Source organism: Onychostoma macrolepis, unplaced genomic scaffold, assembly GCF_012432095.1.
Source record: "Onychostoma macrolepis isolate SWU-2019 unplaced genomic scaffold, ASM1243209v1 Scaffold97, whole genome shotgun sequence".
NCBI lineage: Eukaryota > Metazoa > Chordata > Actinopteri > Cypriniformes > Cyprinidae > Onychostoma > Onychostoma macrolepis.
This window is the reverse complement of record NW_026704921.1, coordinates 1-14,105: the sequence shown is the minus strand read 5'-3', so window position 1 is coordinate 14,105 and position 14,105 is coordinate 1. Positions and strand designations below refer to the sequence as shown.

Below are 14,105 nucleotides of genomic sequence, written 5' to 3'. Positions count from 1 at the left end.
GGACAAGGTGTCCAGCCCCTTCCTTGGCGGATGCCGCCGTCGTCACTTTGGAATTGGGCACGTGTACAAAACCTGGCACGCGGCGTCGCCCTGTCCCCAAACTCGGCGGCGATTGTGTCAGTCAGGCGGGTCCAGCCCCAGCAGCCCAGCACCTGCACGGTATGCGAGGTGTCGAGATGGCTCGCGGGCCCCACCACCTTGGTGAGAGCTCGCAGGAACGCCGAGGGGTACAGATACCTCGGCGGGCCAGCGGTCTCGTGCTCGCCACGGCGGCACATATACTAAAATTGATCGATACAGAGAAGATTAGCATGGCCCCTGCGAAGGATGACACGCAAACCGTGAAGCGCCCATCTTTTGGTCGCGATGTTCGTGCCCCTCTACTCTTTCGCCCTCGAGCCGTGAATACCGCAGGTATTCACTCTAAAATCAGTCCCCATCCCCTTTGCTTGAGACATTTAACTGCAGTCCGCTGCGGTTCGTGCGTGTCCTTAACTGCCTGCAGCTGTCACCCAGTCTGCCTCGCTGACTCTTTTTGTTTTTCTTGCCTTCCTGCCACCTCTTGTTTTGAAAAGGCAGAGGCCACGCCCCCTTTTGCGCTAGCACCGTGGCTCTAAAATCAGTCCCCATCCCCTTTGCTTGAGACATTTAACTGCAGTCCGCTGCGGTTAAATGCGTGTCCTTAACTGCCTGCAGCTGTCACCCAGTCTGCCTCGCTGACTCTTTTTGTTTTTCTTGCCTTCCTGCCACCTCTTGTTTTGGAAAAGGCAGAGGCCACGCCCCCTTTTGCGCTTAGCACCGTGCCACGGACAAGCGTGTCCAGCCCCTTCCTTGGCGGATGCCGCCGTGCGTCACTTTGGAATTGGGCACGTACAAAACCTGGCACGCGGCGTCGCCCTGTCCCCAAACTCGGCGGCGATTGTGTCAGTCAGGCGGGTCCAGCCCCAGCAGCCCAGCACCTGCACGGTATGCGGTGTCGAGATGGCTCGCCGGGCCCCACCACCTTGGTGAGAGCTCGCAGGAACGCGAGGGGTACAGATACCTCGGCGGGCCAGCAGTCTCGTGCTCGCCACGGCGGCACATATACTAAAATTGGATCGATACAGAAGATTAGCATGGCCCCTGCGAAGGATGACACGCAAACCGTGAAGCGCCCATCTTTTGGTCGCGATGTTCGTGCCCCTCTACTCTTCGCCTCGAGCCGTGAATACCGCAGGTATTCACTCTAAAATCAGTCCCCATCCCCTTTGCTTGAGACATTTAACTGCAGTCCCGCTGCAGTTCGACGTGTCCTTAACTGCCTGCAGCTGTCACCCAGTCTGCCTCGCTGACTCTTTTTGTTTTTCTTGCCTTTCCTGTCACCTCTTGTTTTGAAAAGGCAGAGGCCACGCCCCCTTTTGCGCTTAGCACCGTGGCTCTAAAATCAGTCCCCATCCCCTTTGCTTGAGAGACATTTAACTGCAGTCCCGCTGCAGTTCAGACGTGTCCTTAACTGCCTGCAGCTGTCACCCAGTCTGCCTCGCTGACTCTTTTTGTTTTTCTTGCCTTCCTGCCACCTCTTGTTTTGAAAAGGCAGAGGCCACGCCCCCTTTTGCGCTTAGCACCGTGCCACGGACAAGCGTGTCCAGCCCCTTCCTTCGGCGGATGCCGCCGTCGTCACTTTGGAATTGGGCACGTACAAAACCTGGCACGCGGCGTCGCCCTGTCCCCAAACTCGGCGGCGATTGTGTCAGTCAGGCGGGTCCAGCCCCAGCAGCCCAGCACCTGCACGGTATGCGGTGTCGAGATGGCTCGCGGGCCCCACCACCTTGGTGAGAGCTCGCAGGAACGCGAGGGGTACAGATACCTCGGCGGGCCAGCGGTCTCGTGCTCGCCACGGCGGCACATATACTAAAATTGGATCGATACAGAGAAGATTAGCATGGCCCCTGCGAAGGATGACACGCCAAATCCGTGAAGCGCTCCATCTTTTTGGTCGCGATGTTCGTGCCCCTCTACTCTTTCGGCCCTCGAGCCGTGAATACACGCAGGTATTCACTCTAAAATCAGTCCCCATCCCCTTTGCTTGAGAGACATTTAACTGCAGCCCCGCTGCAGTTCGTACGTGTCCTTAACTGCCTGCAGCTGTCACCCAGTCTGCCTCGCTGACTCTTTTTGTTTTTCTTGCCTTTCCTGCCACCTCTTGTTTTGGAAAAGGCAGAGGCCACGCCCCCCTTTTGCGCTAGCACTCCGGTGGCTCTAAAATCAGTCCCCATCCCCTTTGCTTGAGAGACATTTAACTGCAGTCCCGCTGCAGTTCGTACGTGTCCTTAACTGCCTGCAGCTGTCACCCAGTCTGCCTCGCTGACTCTTTTTGTTTTTCTTGCCTTTCCTGTCACCTCTTGTTTTGGAAAAGGCAGAGGCCACGCCCCCCTTTTGCGCTAGCACTCCGATGCCACGGACAAGGGTGTCCAGCCCCTTCCTTCGGCGGATGCCGCCGTGCGTCACTTTGGAATTGGGCACGTGTACAAAACCTGGCACGCGGCGTCGCCCTGTCCCCAAACTCGGCGGCGATTGTGTCAGTCAGGCGGGTCCAGCCCCAGCAGCCCAGCACCTGCACGGTATGCGAGGTGTCGAGATGGCTCGCCGGGCCCCACCACCTTGGTGAGAGCTCGCAGGAACGCGAGGGGTACAGATACCTCGGCGGGCCAGCAGTCTCGTGCCGCCACGGCGGCACATATACTAAAATTGGATCGATACAGAAGATTAGCATGGCCCCTGCGAAAGGATGACACGCAAATCCGTGAAGCGCTCCATCTTTTGGTCGCGATGTTCGTGCCCCTCTACTCTTCGCCTCGAGCCGTGAATACCCCTTTTGCGCTAGCACTCGGTGGCTCTAAAATCAGTCCCCATCCCCTTTGCTTGAGAGACATTTAACTGCAGTCCCGCTGCAGTTCGTACGTGTCCTTAACTGCCTGCAGCTGTCACCCAGTCTGCCTCGCTGACTCTTTTTGTTTTTCTTGCCTTTCCTGCCACCTCTTGTTTTGGAAAAGGCAGAGGCCACGCCCCTTTTGCGCTTAGCACTCGATGCCACGGACAAGGGTGTCCAGCCCCTTCCTTCGGCGGATGCCGCCGTGCGTCACTTTGGAATTGAGCGCGTGTACAAAACCTGGCACGCGGCGTCGCCCTGTCCCCCAAACTCGGCGAGCGATTGTGTCAGTCAGGCGGGTCCAGCCCCAGCAGCCCAGCACCTGCACGGTATGCGAGGTGTCGAGATGGCTCGCGGGCCCCACCACCTTGGTGAGAGCTCGCAGGAACGCGAGGGGTACAGATACCTCGGCGGGCCAGCAGTCTCGTGCTTCGCCACGGCGGCACATATACTAAAATTGGATCGATACAGAAGATTAGCATGGCCCCTGCGAAAGGATGACACGCAAATCCGTGAGCGCTCCATCTTTTGGTCGCGATGTTCGTGCCCCTCTACTCTTCGGCCCTCGAGCCGTGAATACCCCTTTTGCGCTAGCACTCGGTGGCTCTAAAATCAGTCCCCATCCCCTTTGCTTGAGAGACATTTAACTGCAGCCCCGCTGCAGTTCGTACGTGTCCTTAACTGCCTGCAGCTGTCACCCAGTCTGCCTCGCTGACTCTTTTTGTTTTTCTTGCCTTTCCTGCCACCTCTTGTTTTGGAAAAGGCAGAGGCCACGCCCCCCTTTTGCGCTAGCACTCCGGTGCCACGGACAAGCGTGTCCAGCCCCTTCCTTCGGCGGATGCCGCCGTGCGTCACTTTGGAATTGGGCACGTGTACAAAACCTGGCACGCGGCGTCGCCCTGTCCCCAAACTCGGCGGCGATTGTGTCAGTCAGGCGGGTCCAGCCCCAGCAGCCCAGCACCTGCACGGTATGCGGTGTCGAGATGGCTCGCCGGGCCCCACCACCTTGGTGAGAGCTCGCAGGAACGCGAGGGGTACAGATACCTCGGCGGGCCAGCAGTCTCGTGCTTCGCCACGGCGGCACATATACTAAAATTGGATCGATACAGAGAAGATTAGCATGGCCCCTGCGAAAGGATGACACGCAAATCCGTGAGCGCTCCATCTTTTGGTCGCGATGTTCGTGCCCCTCTACTCTTTCGCCCTCGAGCCGTGAATACCGCAGGTATTCACTCTAAAATCAGTCCCCATCCCCTTTGCTTGAGACATTTAACTGCAGCCCGCTGCGGTTCGTGCGTGTCCTTAACTGCCTGCAGCTGTCACCCAGTCTGCCTCGCTGACTCTTTTGTTTTTCTTGCCTTTCCTGCCACCTCTTGTTTTGGAAAAGGCAGAGGCCACGCCCCCCTTTTGCGCTAGCACTCCGGTGGCTCTAAAATCAGTCCCCATCCCCTTTGCTTGAGAGACATTTAACTGCAGCCCGCTGCGGTTCGTGCGTGTCCTTAACTGCCTGCAGCTGTCACCCAGTCTGCCTCGCTGACTCTTTTGTTTTTCTTGCCTTTCCTGCCACCTCTTGTTTTGGAAAAGGCAGAGGCCACGCCCCCCTTTTGCGCTAGCACTCCGGTGGCTCTAAAATCAGTCCCCATCCCCTTTGCTTGAGAGACATTTAACTGCAGTCCGCTGCAGTTCGTGCGTGTCCTTAACTGCCTGCAGCTGTCACCCAGTCTGCCTCGCTGACTCTTTTGTTTTTCTTGCCTTTCCTGCCACCTCTTGTTTTGAAAAGGCAGAGGCCACGCCCCTTTTGCGCTAGCACTCCGGTGGCTCTAAAATCAGTCCCCATCCCCTTTGCTTGAGAGACATTTAACTGCAGCCCGCTGCGGTTCGTGCGTGTCCTTAACTGCCTGCAGCTGTCACCCAGTCTGCCTCGCTGACTCTTTTTGTTTTTCTTGCCTTTCCTGCCACCTCTTGTTTTGGAAAAGGCAGAGGCCACGCCCCCCTTTTGCGCTAGCACTCCGATGCCACGGACAAGGGTGTCCAGCCCCTTCCTTCGGCGGATGCCGCCGTCGTCACTTTGGAATTGGGCACGTGTACAAAACCTGGCACGCGGCGTCGCCCTGTCCCCCAAACTCGGCGGCGATTGTGTCAGTCAGGCGGGTCCAGCCCCAGCAGCCCAGCACCTGCACGGTATGCGAGGTGTCGAGATGGCTCGCGGGCCCCACCACCTTGGTGAGAGCTCGCAGGAACGCGAGGGGTACAGATACCTCGGCGGGCCAGCAGTCTCGTGCTCGCCACGGCGGCACATATACTAAAATTGATCGATACAGAGAAGATTAGCATGGCCCCTGCGAAGGATGACACGCCAAATCCGTGAGCGCTCCATCTTTTGGTCGCGATGTTCGTGCCCCTCTACTCTTTCGCCCTCGAGCCGTGAATACACGCAGGTATTCACTCTAAAATCAGTCCCCATCCCCTTTGCTTGAGAGACATTTAACTGCAGCCCGCTGCGGTTCGTGCGTGTCCTTAACTGCCTGCAGCTGTCACCCAGTCTGCCTCGCTGACTCTTTTTGTTTTTCTTGCCTTTCCTGTCACCTCTTGTTTTGAAAAGGCAGAGGCCACGCCCCTTTTGCGCTAGCACTCCGGTGCCACGGACAAGGGTGTCCAGCCCCTTCCTTGGCGGATGCCGCCGTCGTCACTTTGGAATTGGGCACGGTACAAAACCTGGCACGCGGCGTCGCCCTGTCCCCCAAACTCGGCGGCGATTGTGTCAGTCAGGCGGGTCCAGCCCCAGCAGCCCAGCACCTGCACGGTATGCGAGGTGTCGAGATGGCTCGCCGGGCCCCACCACCTTGGTGAGAGCTCGCAGGAACGCGAGGGGTACAGATACCTCGAGCGGGCCAGCAGTCTCGTGCTCGCCACGGCGGCACATATACTAAAATTGATCGATACAGAGAAGATTAGCATGGCCCCTGCGAAGGATGACACGCAAATCCGTGAGCGCTCCATCTTTTGGTCGCGATGTTCGTGCCCCTCTACTCTTTCGCCCTCGAGCCGTGAATACACGCAGGTATTCACTCTAAAATCAGTCCCCATCCCCTTTGCTTGAGACATTTAACTGCAGCCCGCTGCGGTTAAATGCGTGTCCTTAACTGCCTGCAGCTGTCACCCAGTCTGCCTCGCTGACTCTTTTTGTTTTTCTTGCCTTTCCTGCCACCTCTTGTTTTGGAAAAGGCAGAGGCCACGCCCCCCTTTTGCGCTAGCACTCCGGTGGCTCTAAAATCAGTCCCCATCCCCTTTGCTTGAGAGACATTTAACTGCAGTCCCGCTGCAGTTCGTACGTGTCCTTAACTGCCTGCAGCTGTCACCCAGTCTGCCTCGCTGACTCTTTTTGTTTTTCTTGCCTTTCCTGCCACCTCTTGTTTTGGAAAAGGCAGAGGCCACGCCCCCCTTTTGCGCTAGCACTCCGATGCCACGGACAAGCGTGTCCAGCCCCTTCCTTGGCGGATGCCGCCGTGCGTCACTTTGGAATTGGGCACGTGTACAAAACCTGGCACGCGGCGTCGCCCTGTCCCCCAAACTCGGCGGCGATTGCGTCAGTCAGGCGGGTCCAGCCCCAGCAGCCCAGCACCTGCACGGTATGCGGTGTCGAGATGGCTCGCCGGGCCCCACCACCTTGGTGAGAGCTCGCAGGAACGCGAGGGGTACAGATACCTCGGCGGGCCAGCAGTCTCGTGCTCGCCACGGCGGCACATATACTAAAATTGGATCGATACAGAGAAGATTAGCATGGCCCCTGCGAAGGATGACACGCCAAATCCGTGAAGCGCTCCATCTTTTGGTCGCGATGTTCGTGCCCCTCTACTCTTCGGCCTCGAGCCGTGAATACCGCAGGTATTCACTCTAAAATCAGTCCCCATCCCCTTTGCTTGAGAGACATTTAACTGCAGCCCGCTGCGGTTAAATGCGTGTCCTTAACTGCCTGCAGCTGTCACCCAGTCTGCCTCGCTGACTCTTTTGTTTTTCTTGCCTTTCCTGCCACCTCTTGTTTTGGAAAAGGCAGAGGCCACGCCCCTTTTGCGCTAGCACTCCGGTGGCTCTAAAATCAGTCCCCATCCCCTTTGCTTGAGAGACATTTAACTGCAGTCCCGCTGCGGTTAAATGCGTGTCCTTAACTGCCTGCAGCTGTCACCCAGTCTGCCTCGCTGACTCTTTTGTTTTTCTTGCCTTTCCTGTCACCTCTTGTTTTGGAAAAGGCAGAGGCCACGCCCCTTTTGCGCTAGCACTCCGATGCCACGGACAAGGGTGTCCAGCCCCTTCCTTCGGCGGATGCCGCCGTCGTCACTTTGGAATTGGGCACGTGTACAAAACCTGGCAGCTGTCACCCAGTCTGCCTCGCTGACTCTTTTGTTTTTCTTGCCTTCCTGCCACCTCTTGTTTTGGAAAAGGCAGAGGCCACGCCCCTTTTGCGCTAGCACTCCGGTGGCTCTAAAATCAGTCCCCATCCCCTTTGCTTGAGACATTTAACTGCAGCCCGCTGCAGTTCGACGTGTCCTTAACTGCCTGCAGCTGTCACCCAGTCTGCCTCGCTGACTCTTTTGTTTTTCTTGCCTTTCCTGCCACCTCTTGTTTTGAAAAGGCAGAGGCCACGCCCCTTTTGCGCTAGCACCGATGCCACGGACAAGGGTGTCCAGCCCCTTCCTTCGGCGGATGCCGCCAAGGCCACTTTGAATTGGGCACGGTACAAAACCTGGCACGCGGCGTCGCCCTGTCCCCCAAACTCGGCGGCGATTGCGTCAGTCAGGCGGGTCCAGCCCCAGCAGCCCAGCACCTGCACGGTATGCGGTGTCGAGATGGCTCGCGGGCCCCACCACCTTGGTGAGAGCTCGCAGGAACGCGAGGGGTACAGATACCTCGAGCGGGCCAGCAGTCTCGTGCCGCCACGGCGGCACATATACTAAAATTGATCGATACAGAGAAGATTAGCATGGCCCCTGCGAAGGATGACACGCCAAATCCGTGAAGCGCTCCATCTTTTGGTCGCGATGTTCGTGCCCCTCTACTCTTTCGCCTCGAGCCGTGAATACCGCAGGTATTCACTCTAAAATCAGTCCCCATCCCCTTTGCTTGAGAGACATTTAACTGCAGCCCGCTGCGGTTAAATGCGTGTCCTTAACTGCCTGCAGCTGTCACCCAGTCTGCCTCGCTGACTCTTTTGTTTTTCTTGCCTTTCCTGCCACCTCTTGTTTTGGAAAAGGCAGAGGCCACGCCCCTTTTGCGCTAGCACTCGGTGGCTCTAAAATCAGTCCCCATCCCCTTTGCTTGAGAGACATTTAACTGCAGTCCGCTGCAGTTCGTGCGTGTCCTTAACTGCCTGCAGCTGTCACCCAGTCTGCCTCGCTGACTCTTTTGTTTTTCTTGCCTTTCCTGTCACCTCTTGTTTTGGAAAAGGCAGAGGCCACGCCCCTTTTGCGCTAGCACTCCGATGCCACGGACAAGGGTGTCCAGCCCCTTCCTTGGCGGATGCCGCCGTGCGTCACTTTGGAATTGGGCACGTGTACAAAACCTGGCACGCGGCGTCGCCCTGTCCCCCAAACTCGGCGGCGATTGTGTCAGTCAGGCGGGTCCAGCCCCAGCAGCCCAGCACCTGCACGGTATGCGAGGTGTCGAGATGGCTCGCGGGCCCCACCACCTTGGTGAGAGCTCGAGGAACGCGAGGGGTACAGATACCTCGGCGGGCCAGCAGTCTCGTGCCGCCACGGCGGCACATATACTAAAATTGGATCGATACAGAGAAGATTAGCATGGCCCCTGCGAAAGGATGACACGCAAATCCGTGAAGCGCTCCATCTTTTGGTCGCGATGTTCGTGCCCCTCTACTCTTTCTTGCCTTTCCTGCCACCTCTTGTTTTGAAAAGGCAGAGGCCACGCCCCTTTTGCGCTAGCACTCGGTGGCTCTAAAATCAGTCCCCATCCCCTTTGCTTGAGAGACATTTAACTGCAGTCCGCTGCGGTTCGTGCGTGTCCTTAACTGCCTGCAGCTGTCACCCAGTCTGCCTCGCTGACTCTTTTGTTTTTCTTGCCTTTCCTGCCACCTCTTGTTTTGGAAAAGGCAGAGGCCACGCCCCCCTTTTGCGCTAGCACTCCGGTGCCACGGACAAGCGTGTCCAGCCCCTTCCTTCGGCGGATGCCGCCGTGCGTCACTTTGGAATTGAGCACGTGTACAAAACCTGGCACCTTGCCTTTCCTGTCACCTCTTGTTTTGGAAAAGGCAGAGGCCACGCCCCTTTTGCGCTAGCACTCCGGTGCCACGGACAAGCGTGTCCAGCCCCTTCCTTGGCGGATGCCGCCAAGGCCACTTTGAATTGGGCACGGTACAAAACCTGGCACGCGGCGTCGCCCTGTCCCCCAAACTCGGCGAGCGACAGGCCAGTCAGGCGGGTCCAGCCCCAGCAGCCCAGCACCTGCACGGTATGCGAGGTGTCGAGATGGCTCGCGGGCCCCACCACCTTGGTGAGAGCTCGCAGGAACGCGAGGGGTACAGATACCTCGGCGGGCCAGCAGTCTCGTGCCGCCACGGCGGCACATATACTAAAATTGGATCGATACAGAGAAGATTAGCATGGCCCCTGCGAAAGGATGACACGCCAAATCATAACTGCCTGCAGCTGTCACCCAGTCTGCCTCGCTGACTCTTTTGTTTTTCTTGCCTTTCCTGCCACCTCTTGTTTTGGAAAAGGCAGAGGCCACGCCCCTTTTGCGCTAGCACTCGGTGGCTCTAAAATCAGTCCCCATCCCCTTTGCTTGAGAGACATTTAACTGCAGTCCCGCTGCGGTTCGTGCGTGTCCTTAACTGCCTGCAGCTGTCACCCAGTCTGCCTCGCTGACTCTTTTTGTTTTTCTTGCCTTTCCTGTCACCTCTTGTTTTGGAAAAGGCAGAGGCCACGCCCCTTTTGCGCTAGCACTCCGGTGCCACGGACAAGCGTGTCCAGCCCCTTCCTTAACTGCCTGCAGCTGTCACCCAGTCTGCCTCGCTGACTCTTTTGTTTTTCTTGCCTTTCCTGTCACCTCTTGTTTTGGAAAAGGCAGAGGCCACGCCCCTTTTGCGCTAGCACCGTGGCTCTAAAATCAGTCCCCATCCCCTTTGCTTGAGAGACATTTAACTGCAGTCCGCTGCAGTTCGTGCGTGTCCTTAACTGCCTGCAGCTGTCACCCAGTCTGCCTCGCTGACTCTTTTGTTTTTCTTGCCTTCCTGCCACCTCTTGTTTTGAAAAGGCAGAGGCCACGCCCCTTTTGCGCTAGCACTCCGGTGCCACGGACAAGGGTGTCCAGCCCCTTCCTTGGCGGATGCCGCCGTGCGTCACTTTGGAATTGGGCACGGTACAAAACCTGGCACGCGGCGTCGCCCTGTCCCCCAAACTCGGCGGCGATTGCGCCAGTCAGGCGGGTCCAGCCCCAGCAGCCCAGCACCTGCACGGTATGCGAGGTGTCGAGATGGCTCGCCGGGCCCCACCACCTTGGTGAGAGCTCGCAGGAACGCGAGGGGTACAGATACCTCGGCGGGCCAGCAGTCTCGTGCCGCCACGGCGGCACATATACTAAAATTGATCGACAGAGAAGATTAGCATGGCCCCTGCGAAGGATGACACGCAAATCCGTGAAGCGCCCATCTTTTGGTCGCGATGTTCGTGCCCCTCTACTCTTTCGCCCTCGAGCCGTGAATACCGCAGGTATTCACTCTAAAATCAGTCCCCATCCCCTTTGCTTGAGAGACATTTAACTGCAGTCCCGCTGCAGTTCGTACGTGTCCTTAACTGCCTGCAGCTGTCACCCAGTCTGCCTCGCTGACTCTTTTTGTTTTTCTTGCCTTTCCTGCCACCTCTTGTTTTGGAAAAGGCAGAGGCCACGCCCCTTTTGCGCTAGCACTCGGTGGCTCTAAAATCAGTCCCCATCCCCTTTGCTTGAGACATTTAACTGCAGTCCGCTGCGGTTAAATGCGTGTCCTTAACTGCCTGCAGCTGTCACCCAGTCTGCCTCGCTGACTCTTTTTGTTTTTCTTGCCTTTCCTGTCACCTCTTGTTTTGGAAAAGGCAGAGGCCACGCCCCCCTTTTGCGCTAGCACTCCGATGCCACGGACAAGGGTGTCCAGCCCCTTCCTTCGGCGGATGCCGCCGTGCGTCACTTTGGAATTGGGCACGTGTACAAAACCTGGCACGCGGCGTCGCCCTGTCCCCCAAACTCGGCGAGCGATTGCGTCAGTCAGGCGGGTCCAGCCCCAGCAGCCCAGCACCTGCACGGTATGCGGTGTCGAGATGGCTCGCCGGGCCCCACCACCTTGGTGAGAGCTCGCAGGAACGCGAGGGGTACAGATACCTCGAGCGGGCCAGCAGTCTCGTGCTCGCCACGGCGGCACATATACTAAAATTGGATCGATACAGAGAAGATTAGCATGGCCCCTGCGAAAGGATGACACGCAAATCCGTGAAGCGCTCCATCTTTTTGGTCGCGATGTTCGTGCCCCTCTACTCTTTCGGCCCTCGAGCCGTGAATACACGCAGGTATTCACTCTAAAATCAGTCCCCATCCCCTTTGCTTGAGAGACATTTAACTGCAGCCCGCTGCGGTTAAATGCGTGTCCTTAACTGCCTGCAGCTGTCACCCAGTCTGCCTCGCTGACTCTTTTTGTTTTTCTTGCCTTTCCTGCCACCTCTTGTTTTGGAAAAGGCAGAGGCCACGCCCCCCTTTTGCGCTAGCACTCCGGTGCCACGGACAAGCGTGTCCAGCCCCTTCCTTCGGCGGATGCCGCCGTGCGTCACTTTGGAATTGGGCACGTGTACAAAACCTGGCACGCGGCGTCGCCCTGTCCCCCAAACTCGGCGGCGATTGTGTCAGTCAGGCGGGTCCAGCCCCAGCAGCCCAGCACCTGCACGGTATGCGGTGTCGAGATGGCTCGCCGGGCCCCACCACCTTGGTGAGAGCTCGCAGGAACGCCGAGGGGTACAGATACCTCGGCGGGCCAGCAGTCTCGTGCTCGCCACGGCGGCACATATACTAAAATTGGATCGATACAGAGAAGATTAGCATGGCCCCTGCGAAAGGATGACACGCAAATCCGTGAGCGCTCCATCTTTTGGTCGCGATGTTCGTGCCCCTCTACTCTTTCGCCCTCGAGCCGTGAATACACGCAGGTATTCACTCTAAAATCAGTCCCCATCCCCTTTGCTTGAGAGACATTTAACTGCAGCCCGCTGCGGTTAAATGCGTGTCCTTAACTGCCTGCAGCTGTCACCCAGTCTGCCTCGCTGACTCTTTTTGTTTTTCTTGCCTTTCCTGTCACCTCTTGTTTTGGAAAAGGCAGAGGCCACGCCCCTTTTGCGCTAGCACCGTGGCTCTAAAATCAGTCCCCATCCCCTTTGCTTGAGAGACATTTAACTGCAGCCCGCTGCAGTTCGTACGTGTCCTTAACTGCCTGCAGCTGTCACCCAGTCTGCCTCGCTGACTCTTTTTGTTTTTCTTGCCTTTCCTGCCACCTCTTGTTTTGGAAAAGGCAGAGGCCACGCCCCCCTTTTGCGCTAGCACTCCGGTGCCACGGACAAGCGTGTCCAGCCCCTTCCTTGGCGGATGCCGCCGTGCGTCACTTTGGAATTGGGCGCGTGTACAAAACCTGGCACGCGGCGTCGCCCTGTCCCCCAAACTCGGCGGCGATTGTGTCAGTCAGGCGGGTCCAGCCCCAGCAGCCCAGCACCTGCACGGTATGCGAGGTGTCGAGATGGCTCGCCGGGCCCCACCACCTTGGTGAGAGCTCGCAGGAACGCGAGGGGTACAGATACCTCGAGCGGGCCAGCGGTCTCGTGCTCGCCACGGCGGCACATATACTAAAATTGGATCGATACAGAGAAGATTAGCATGGCCCCTGCGAAAGGATGACACGCCAAATCCGTGAGCGCTCCATCTTTTTGGTCGCGATGTTCGTGCCCCTCTACTCTTTCGGCCCTCGAGCCGTGAATACACGCAGGTATTCACTCTAAAATCAGTCCCCATCCCCTTTGCTTGAGAGACATTTAACTGCAGCCCCGCTGCAGTTCGTACGTGTCCTTAACTGCCTGCAGCTGTCACCCAGTCTGCCTCGCTGACTCTTTTTGTTTTTCTTGCCTTTCCTGCCACCTCTTGTTTTGGAAAAGGCAGAGGCCACGCCCCCCTTTTGCGCTAGCACTCCGGTGCCACGGACAAGCGTGTCCAGCCCCTTCCTTCGGCGGATGCCGCCGTCGTCACTTTGGAATTGGGCACGTGTACAAAACCTGGCACGCGGCGTCGCCCTGTCCCCCAAACTCGGCGGCGATTGCGTCAGTCAGGCGGGTCCAGCCCCAGCAGCCCAGCACCTGCACGGTATGCGGTGTCGAGATGGCTCGCGGGCCCCACCACCTTGGTGAGAGCTCGCAGGAACGCGAGGGGTACAGATACCTCGAGCGGGCCAGCAGTCTCGTGCTCGCCACGGCGGCACATATACTAAAATTGGATCGATACAGAGAAGATTAGCATGGCCCCTGCGAAAGGATGACACGCAAATCCGTGAGCGCTCCATCTTTTGGTCGCGATGTTCGTGCCCCTCTACTCTTCGGCCCTCGAGCCGTGAATACACGCAGGTATTCACTCTAAAATCAGTCCCCATCCCCTTTGCTTGAGAGACATTTAACTGCAGCCCGCTGCAGTTCGTGCGTGTCATAACTGCCTGCAGCTGTCACCCAGTCTGCCTCGCTGACTCTTTTTGTTTTTCTTGCCTTTCCTGCCACCTCTTGTTTTGGAAAAGGCAGAGGCCACGCCCCTTTTGCGCTAGCACTCCGGTGGCTCTAAAATCAGTCCCCATCCCCTTTGCTTGAGAGACATTTAACTGCAGTCCGCTGCGGTTAAATGCGTGTCATAACTGCCTGCAGCTGTCACCCAGTCTGCCTCGCTGACTCTTTTTGTTTTTCTTGCCTTTCCTGTCACCTCTTGTTTTGGAAAAGGCAGAGGCCACGCCCCTTTTGCGCTAGCACTCCGATGCCACGGACAGGGTGTCCAGCCCCTTCCTTCGGCGGATGCCGCCGTCGTCACTTTGGAATTGGGCACGTGTACAAAACCTGGCGCAGCGGCGTCGCCCTGTCCCCCAAACTCGGCGGCGATTGTGTCAGTCAGGCGGGTCCAGCCCCAGCAGCCCAGCACCTGCACG

General features: G+C 57.6%; 16 non-coding genes and 1 pseudogene across 16 annotated transcripts; all 17 read left to right on the top strand.

The window, feature by feature from the left end:
• The first annotated feature begins 257 nt into the window (after positions 1 to 257).
• LOC131535782 (U6 spliceosomal RNA) lies at positions 258 to 359 on the top strand. The gene has a single exon (XR_009269754.1). It is a non-coding gene; the product is annotated as a U6 spliceosomal RNA (small nuclear RNA).
• A 703-nt stretch (positions 360 to 1,062) lies between these two features.
• Positions 1,063 to 1,163, top strand: LOC131535786 (U6 spliceosomal RNA; annotated as a pseudogene).
• A 703-nt stretch (positions 1,164 to 1,866) lies between these two features.
• On the top strand, positions 1,867 to 1,973 carry LOC131535788 (U6 spliceosomal RNA). Its single transcript, XR_009269758.1, has one exon. It is a non-coding gene; the product is annotated as a U6 spliceosomal RNA (small nuclear RNA).
• Positions 1,974 to 2,698: 725 nt separating this feature from the next.
• LOC131535776 (U6 spliceosomal RNA) lies at positions 2,699 to 2,802 on the top strand. The gene has a single exon (XR_009269748.1). It is a non-coding gene; the product is annotated as a U6 spliceosomal RNA (small nuclear RNA).
• A 532-nt stretch (positions 2,803 to 3,334) lies between these two features.
• Positions 3,335 to 3,439, top strand: LOC131535779 (U6 spliceosomal RNA). The gene has a single exon (XR_009269751.1). It is a non-coding gene; the product is annotated as a U6 spliceosomal RNA (small nuclear RNA).
• A 533-nt stretch (positions 3,440 to 3,972) lies between these two features.
• On the top strand, positions 3,973 to 4,079 carry LOC131535774 (U6 spliceosomal RNA). Its single transcript, XR_009269746.1, has one exon. It is a non-coding gene; the product is annotated as a U6 spliceosomal RNA (small nuclear RNA).
• A 1,107-nt stretch (positions 4,080 to 5,186) lies between these two features.
• LOC131535781 (U6 spliceosomal RNA) lies at positions 5,187 to 5,291 on the top strand. Its single transcript, XR_009269753.1, has one exon. It is a non-coding gene; the product is annotated as a U6 spliceosomal RNA (small nuclear RNA).
• A 519-nt stretch (positions 5,292 to 5,810) lies between these two features.
• LOC131535780 (U6 spliceosomal RNA) lies at positions 5,811 to 5,914 on the top strand. The gene has a single exon (XR_009269752.1). It is a non-coding gene; the product is annotated as a U6 spliceosomal RNA (small nuclear RNA).
• Positions 5,915 to 6,633: 719 nt separating this feature from the next.
• LOC131535775 (U6 spliceosomal RNA) lies at positions 6,634 to 6,740 on the top strand. Its single transcript, XR_009269747.1, has one exon. It is a non-coding gene; the product is annotated as a U6 spliceosomal RNA (small nuclear RNA).
• Positions 6,741 to 7,833: 1,093 nt separating this feature from the next.
• LOC131535778 (U6 spliceosomal RNA) lies at positions 7,834 to 7,938 on the top strand. Its single transcript, XR_009269750.1, has one exon. It is a non-coding gene; the product is annotated as a U6 spliceosomal RNA (small nuclear RNA).
• Positions 7,939 to 8,649: 711 nt separating this feature from the next.
• On the top strand, positions 8,650 to 8,755 carry LOC131535783 (U6 spliceosomal RNA). The gene has a single exon (XR_009269755.1). It is a non-coding gene; the product is annotated as a U6 spliceosomal RNA (small nuclear RNA).
• A 712-nt stretch (positions 8,756 to 9,467) lies between these two features.
• On the top strand, positions 9,468 to 9,573 carry LOC131535777 (U6 spliceosomal RNA). Its single transcript, XR_009269749.1, has one exon. It is a non-coding gene; the product is annotated as a U6 spliceosomal RNA (small nuclear RNA).
• A 901-nt stretch (positions 9,574 to 10,474) lies between these two features.
• On the top strand, positions 10,475 to 10,576 carry LOC131535784 (U6 spliceosomal RNA). The gene has a single exon (XR_009269756.1). It is a non-coding gene; the product is annotated as a U6 spliceosomal RNA (small nuclear RNA).
• A 717-nt stretch (positions 10,577 to 11,293) lies between these two features.
• On the top strand, positions 11,294 to 11,400 carry LOC131535772 (U6 spliceosomal RNA). Its single transcript, XR_009269744.1, has one exon. It is a non-coding gene; the product is annotated as a U6 spliceosomal RNA (small nuclear RNA).
• A 526-nt stretch (positions 11,401 to 11,926) lies between these two features.
• On the top strand, positions 11,927 to 12,032 carry LOC131535773 (U6 spliceosomal RNA). The gene has a single exon (XR_009269745.1). It is a non-coding gene; the product is annotated as a U6 spliceosomal RNA (small nuclear RNA).
• A 718-nt stretch (positions 12,033 to 12,750) lies between these two features.
• On the top strand, positions 12,751 to 12,857 carry LOC131535787 (U6 spliceosomal RNA). The gene has a single exon (XR_009269757.1). It is a non-coding gene; the product is annotated as a U6 spliceosomal RNA (small nuclear RNA).
• A 524-nt stretch (positions 12,858 to 13,381) lies between these two features.
• LOC131535789 (U6 spliceosomal RNA) lies at positions 13,382 to 13,487 on the top strand. The gene has a single exon (XR_009269759.1). It is a non-coding gene; the product is annotated as a U6 spliceosomal RNA (small nuclear RNA).
• Positions 13,488 to 14,105: the final 618 nt, after the last annotated feature.